This window comes from Perna viridis, chromosome 8 (assembly GCF_037379345.1).
Source record: "Perna viridis isolate PV_CMFRI_1.1 ecotype Kerala chromosome 8, ASM3737934v1, whole genome shotgun sequence".
Classification (NCBI taxonomy): Eukaryota; Metazoa; Mollusca; class Bivalvia; order Mytilida; family Mytilidae; genus Perna; species Perna viridis.
In genome coordinates this window covers 130,513-138,077 of record NC_142452.1, presented here as the reverse complement: position 1 = coordinate 138,077, position 7,565 = coordinate 130,513, and the positions used below count along the sequence as shown (strand labels likewise).

The window sequence follows — 7,565 nt, the reverse complement described above, 5'->3', positions numbered from 1 at the left end:
GGGACAAAGACTATACATGGAAAACAGACATACACAACAAAGAACATAAAGTAACTAAAATCATACATACAAAAATAACAAAAGCAAATGAGCAACTCGGATTCTACTAAAAACTGGGAGCATGGACCAGGTGCACTGGTAGGGTAAGCGTCCTCTGCTTTTCTAGAAACACCCGCCGAGTTGCTCATAAAAAGGCAATGTCCGGGGTAGACAAACGAGGAACGGAAAACTATGACCCGTTGAATAAATCAGTTTTCATGGAGGAGATGGATACACCATAACGATCCACGAGTTCATGATGACGACCATAAAACTTCTGTAGTAATGACTTCAATCTTGTAGCATAAAAACCCTGTTCCAGAACCCTAATTGTTAGAGTTTTAGCGCGATACAAAAAGTCTGCGTAGTTTCGGCAAGCTATGGCATAACGTATGATTTGTGATATGAACGCTCCATATGCAGGCGCTGAAGGGATGTTGCCACAGATGAAAGGAAAGTTGACAATTCTGAATGAAAAGTCATCACGTTTGGTCAATAGTTTTCCTTTACCATCGATTTCTAAGTGTAGGTCAAGATACGAGGCTGACTTCACAGTGTCTGTAGTATCCTTTATCTCAAGTTCTTTGGGATAGATGCGATGTATCAAATACCCGAAATTAGGATTGTTGACAGACAATACTTGAAAGAAAAAAATCGAACGTAACATATTCTGAAACACGTTCTTGTATGCATTACTACAAGGATGATTGTTCACGTTTCTTTATTTTGCAACGATATCTATTGTCATATGATATAAAATATAATGGTACTGTATACACTTTGGTTAAATGTTTGCCAGACTCATTCGATGATTTATCAGTAAATTAACATTTTTTTACATTTCTTTTTATTTTATCCATATTTCTATTTTGAAACAAAATTGAAGGTTTTGTCCCATGCTCTTATAAACTCTAAATCATCTTCATCTATATAGAGTCTTTGGTACAAATCATCGTACAGACTCACTATATCGTTATAATCATTGGATGATAACAACTCTACCACTTTACCACTCTGTTCGTAGAGAGGAGTTTCTGCATGAAAATCCCCCATGATGTTATGAACAGTTCTATTGTGAAATACGTAGGGAGGGGAAAAAGCAACTTTCAGTTCAATTTTATTGAAAAAGTATTCGGCAATATAGCTTCTCCATATATCAGTTACTCTTCCAGTGACACTTATTGGCAAAGCCATGTATTTAAAAGCTTTAGGAAACCATAATGTAGCTTGAGCATTGAAAGGAGCATACGTGTTTTGAGGAAGTACAAAAATTTTGTCAATATCAGGCTTAGCAGTAAAGTTAAATGGGTTAAATGTCAAACGATAAATTGCGTCAACATCTGCCTCACCGTTAGATAGTGGTTGAATTATCGCTAGGTTTGGCTTAGCAATTTGCACACATGCCTTAGGAAGGATATTGGGATTTTTCAGTAAATCTAAAGGAAATCCTCTTGGCCAAACACGGGTTTTTGTTACACTGAAATAGGGATATGGGTTTATCGGTACAGATGTACGTTTATCTCACACGCGCTAAAATAATCTTTTATCCTTTGATATCCTTGTTTGCTAATGATACCAATATTGTCATCATCAAAGTCCCATATCAATTTTGCTTTATTATGAATTGCATACATATAACCGATGTTTTTTCTTGCAAATGAATTGAATGCAATATATTCTGCTAACATAGGATACAAATGGAACTGTTCTTCCACAGAAAGATACTTAGTATTAAGTTTTTTTTCTGATCCTAAATTTGAAAAAAAATGTTTTTCTGAAGGTGTTTTGATATCAGCCACAATAACAAGACACCAATCTTCCAAACTTGAGACATATTTGATCGCTTCTGATGGGTTGAATATTGTTGTTACGACAGCCCAGTATGAACATCCGTGTAATGTATCGATTTGACGGGCTAATGTATTATTAACAAAGTCTGTGTAAACGGAAGAAACTCTCACTTTTTCTCCAGAAAAAAAACTTTCCAGACACAGATACATCTCTTAACCTGTTTTCTTTTAATATTTCGTTGTTTTTGTGCATGGTCTTCATGAATGTGGTGATTTTAACCTTGTGAAATACTATATGGTCTTGGCAATAATTAGGGGTAGCATATTTCATCCAATCTTTACTATCGGGTGGAATATTAATATGGTTAATTTTGACGTTCTCTGTTTTCAAATCAATATCTTTAAATCTTTTTAACCAGTTTTGGAGTGAGGTTGATCCTAAATCTGTGCCCTTTAATGTTTTGCGATTGCATTTGCGACATAAAGCCTGCTGAGCTATCCATTTGATAACATTTTTCCCAAGCACAACAAACATTTCGTCTATTGGTCCAGTGTTGTGCCATTTCCAACCGTAATACAAATTTTCAGACATCACTTTTTTCAACCTTTCAAAAACTTGAGGTACGCAAAGAAATACATCATCATCTATTCGTATTCCAAGTTCAGCTTCAGGATAGGTTTCATATATGTATTTCAATATGATGTACACTTTTTTACCATACTTGTTACGAGTTCCATGCTCTGGTACATTTAAATACAACATATCTTTATGAAATCGGTTCTCTTCTTCACTTTCGGTCGTGTTTGTATCTAGAAAAAAGTTATACACGATGCGGAACGGCAAACTCTTTCCCATTTTTTGCATCGTTTTTATCCATGTTTTTCTTTGAGAATCCCTCCTTTCACGAAATTCACCACTGCTTAATATTCCCATCACCACTAATGGACGTTTGTCCCATTTCGTGTCTAAACTGTGATCTTGCAGACATCTCAAGCTAACTGCATTTCTAGAACAATTAATTTGGCATTGATGTACCCAATATAAACATAGAACTGAAAAGAGTACCGGGAGATAAATTATTGGTGTTGAATATAGATTTTTAAGAACCATATCTACATCAATAAATCGAATTAATTGTATACACAGGACTCTGTCTTCTTTCTAAAAAGTGCAATGAAAAATTATTTCCATGGCTTTTATGCAATAACTAACACAGTGGCAAGATGGTATATTAATACTGTTTCAATTTATTTTTTTTAAACAAATGAACTACTGCGTTACTATTTCTATAATGACTTATCGTAAAAATGACAGATGTAAGCATGGATGTACTGAATGGTAAAAACAAGTTGTGTATTAAATGGCTTCTCTTGTTACAGGTATTGTTTAAAAGATACACTTTATTGAATTGGCCCACGCAGAAAGCAATTTAAAATTTAGGTAAAGAAATAAAGTCGAAAACAATATTGTACAGATTTGGAGTTCATCATACCTGTAGCTGCGTTTGATGTGTTTATCAACTCGTTTTGATAATCCTTTAAAAGTATATAATACAAAAACAAGTAAAATTAACCATGATGATATGCTTGAAGCAAACATGCGATCATACGGGTATAAGTTATATATTTAAAGTGCTTATTTCAAGATTAGAATGATTGTTGGCACAATATTTATAATGTTTTGATACATATTTACAGTGACTATTGTTTTCTTTACAATTTACTCATTCACAGAAATTTAGCATTATGACAAACATTCGTCACTTTATAAAAAAAACTTACACTTACAATGTATGCATTGTCATACTTTAAAACAAAAAATGTAGTGAGTTAACTTGTTAATCCTTTGTGTTTGTAAGCCCTTGCACGTACATTTTGATAGTATTTTTCGTATACAGTATAATATTCATGAATTTTGTTTTGTTTTTTTTTAATATTTTGTTTTGTAACAAAACAAAAAAAAAAAAAAAAAAAAACAGGAATAAATGAATAAATTGACTCATGAATGTAAGGCAAAAAGCAGGGTTAACAAACATGTATATGCACAGAACCAGAATTAAACATATATATTACAAAATCTTCATACATTGCTTTGACAAAATAATTGCCTTGAAGGAAAAAGGAATAATCAAGGAAACCAAGGTTATAACGGTTATTAAAAAAATGTAATCCAGGGACAAAGACCAGACATAGGAAACAGACATACACAACAAAGAACATAATGTAACTAAAATCATACATACATTTTACATAGTAGCAAAAACTTGAATGAGGAACTTCAAAGAGGGATTTGAAGGAAAGACATACAACCTACCCTGTCAGAGCTACTTTTTACAAGTTTATGCTATTCTAAACATTGTTAAAAAACTGTTGTTGAATTACAAAATAAAAGAAAAATCCAAAAATCGGCGATCCACAAAATTTTGAAAAATAAGTATAATGATACTTGCTTTCGCATATGCTTGAAACAAAATGAGGCAGATCGTACTAAGGTCAATACAAGTGTTTATCATTTTTCAAGTTACATTTGATAAAATTAAATGGAACTATTTTTGCAGCATCAACTATATTTGCATTCAAAAATGCATTCATGATTGCATTGCCTCATCCCCCATTGCCCCATACCCAATTCCCCATTTATTTCGGTAATTTTCTCAAAAATGACATCTTTCTGCAATTTGTATGAGTGTGAACAGTTTTGATTTCAATAATGGTGCAATATTATTGTTTAAAATGTATAAAAAAGGCAATATTAGTAACCTGGTTAGGGGTGGCGACACTCATTTTTCAATTCAAAATTTTCAAAATGAAAGTTTTACAAAGTCTATGTATGCAATCTTTTTTGTATATACCTAACAGTCTAAAACTATTGTATGGAATGTTAAAATTGTCAATATAAGTATAATGTTGATGGCTGTGATGCATATATTTCAGACCAAATTCCTAAAAAAATGAGATGTTTTTGTAAATTAAATGGGTGCAAACACTAGAAACTTCCATAATGGTCTTAAATTATTTTTTAAAATGTAAAAATTGTCAAAATAAGCATCATATATGTGGCTGCAACACATTTTTGTTAGTCAAATTCCTCAAAACTGACATATTTCTGCAAATTGTTTGAGTGCGAACAGTTTTAATTTCAATATTGGTTCAATAGTATTAAAAAATTTAAAAAATGGCAATATATGAGCCAGCTTGGTTGTTGCAACACTCATATTTCAATCAAAAATCTTTAAAATGACATATTTTTGCTGGATGTATGTGTACAAACATTTTTTATATGCCTATCAGTCTAAAACTATTTTATAAAATGTTAAAATAAGTATTATAATGATGACTGTGATACATATATTTCAGACCAAATTCTTTAAAATGTTATTTTTTGCAAATTTAATGAGTGGGTACACTTGAAATTTCCTAAACGGTCTAAAACAATTATGAAGAATTTTAAAAAAAATGTCAAAATAAGAATCATATGTGTGGCTGTGAAACATTTATTTCAGTTCATTATTTGGAAATTGCATGAGTGCGAAAAGATTTATATTCAATAATGGTCAGATATTATTGTTTAAAATATAAAAATGGCAATATATGTATCCGGTTGGTGATGGCGACACTCATATTTCAATCCCAAATCTTACAAATGACATATTTTTGCTAGATGTATGTGTACAAACACTTTTTTATATACCTGTCAGTCTAAAACTATTGTGCAAAATGTTAAAATTGTCTATATAAGTATTATGTTGATGGCTGTGATACTTATATTTCACACCAAGTTCTTAAAAGTAAGATTTTTTTGCAAATTAAATGATTGCAAACACTAGATATTTCCTTAATGGTCTAATATTATTATTTAAGATGTAAACAATTGTTAAAAAAGCATCATATATGTGACTTTGATACATTTATTTCAGTTCATTTTCCCAAAACTGACATATTTTTTGCAAATTGTATGAGTGCGAACAGTTCAAATTTCAATAATGGTTCATTATTGTTGTTTAGATATAAAAACAAATTGCTATATGAATATCAAAAATCTTCAAAATGACATATTTTTGCAAAGTGTATGTATGTAAACACTTTTTATATACCTAACAGTCAAAAACTATTGTATAAAACATTAAAATTGTCAATAGAAGTATTATGTTGATGGCTGTGATACATATATTTTCAGTAAAGCATCTTAAAAATGAGATGTTTTTGTAAATTGAATAAATGTGAACCCCTGCTGAAACTTCCTTAATGGTCTATAATAATTGTTAAGGATGTAAAAATTGAGCATCGTATGTAGGGCTGTGCCACATTTATTTCATTCAATTTTTTAAAAAATGACATGTTTCTGCAAATGGTATGAGTGCAAAAAGATTTAACTTCAAATTTTTTCTCTAAATATAAAAAATGATAAAAGTAGTATCCGGTTGGTTGTTGAGACACTCATATATCAATACAAGGTCTTCAAAATGAGATATTTGAAAAAGTGTAAACACTTGAAATTTCCTTAATGGTCCAAAATAATTGTTTGAAATGTAAAAATTGACACAATGATCATCATATGTGTGGCTGTCAAAGATGGTAATATTAGAATCCGGTTCGTGGTTGCCACACTTATCGTATATGTCAGACAATTGAAAGGGGATCAACGTTTTCAGCTTAAAAATGGTCTTGTTTTTATTGTTCAATATAGTAATATTAAAATCACGCAAGTGTCTGTGACAAAATTATGTCAGTCTAAATTTTAAAAAATGACGTATGTTTCGAAATCGTATGAACCGGAAGATTCTACAAATAAACAAAACATTTTCTCTTTCAATTGCTGTGACAATCCTAGATTTATGATAGGTACGTTGATTACGGAAAAATTAAGGTTAAACATTTTTTTTCGATTGACCAATTCCAATAAAATGGGAAGTTTATTTCAAACAGGCACTGTAAAGTTTTCATATCACTACCCAAACATTGCCAGAGCTTACCGTAACTACGAAGACTTCATACAATTAAATTAGGTATTTGTTGCTACAAGATTGAAGTCTGATGATTTCCGCTAGAATTTTGTTTCCCTTGATTACTCTTTCAAATACGTCGTTATTTGAAAGCTGTTTTGGTTTATGTAGTTTTACAAATTTCTTATTTGTGTCTGTTTTCTACTGAATTACATCATTTTCCCGCTAGAAACTAGGTTCCCCTGATTACTGTCTTATTAGTGGAGTCCGAGTTACTCATTTGCTTTTGTTACTTTGTATGTATGATTTTAGTTACTGTATGTTCTTTGTTGAATATGTCTGTTTCCATGTCAGGTCTTTGTCCCTGGATTACATTCTTTTAATTACCGCTATAACCTTGGTTCCCTTGATTACTCTTACATAAGCTACATATACTGCTGTTATTGAAGAAAATAAACACTATAATAGTAATGATTCATTTCCAGTTTTAGAGAGTAGCAATCACTCTGGAGATAGATTATTCACTAATAGACCATATTTCTCTCAGAAAATATTTAATTTATCTTTTAAATGGTACACATATTCAATAAGTATCAATTTCTCATTAGAGAACTTAAAAAGGAAGGAAATGTGGAACAAACCCGACAAAAAATGTGCTAAAATAGGGGTATAGCTGTAAGTAATGGGTAAATTTTATCTAGACACTTTTGTTGTATGTCAAAATAACTTTTTTGTTCAAAAATAATAATGTTTACAATGTTTACGTACATCGAATTATTTTTACCCCGGCAGG

General features: G+C 31.1%; 1 long non-coding RNA gene across 1 annotated transcript; it reads right to left on the bottom strand.

The window, feature by feature from the left end:
• Positions 1 to 1,143: 1,143 nt before the first annotated feature.
• On the bottom strand, positions 1,144 to 4,434 carry LOC148608705 (uncharacterized). Its single transcript, XR_015914508.1, has 2 exons — positions 4,073 to 4,434; positions 1,144 to 2,991 (listed from the first exon to the last, which is right to left on the bottom strand). It is a non-coding gene; the product is annotated as an uncharacterized LOC148608705 (long non-coding RNA).
• Between the last annotated feature and the right edge of the window lie 3,131 nt (positions 4,435 to 7,565).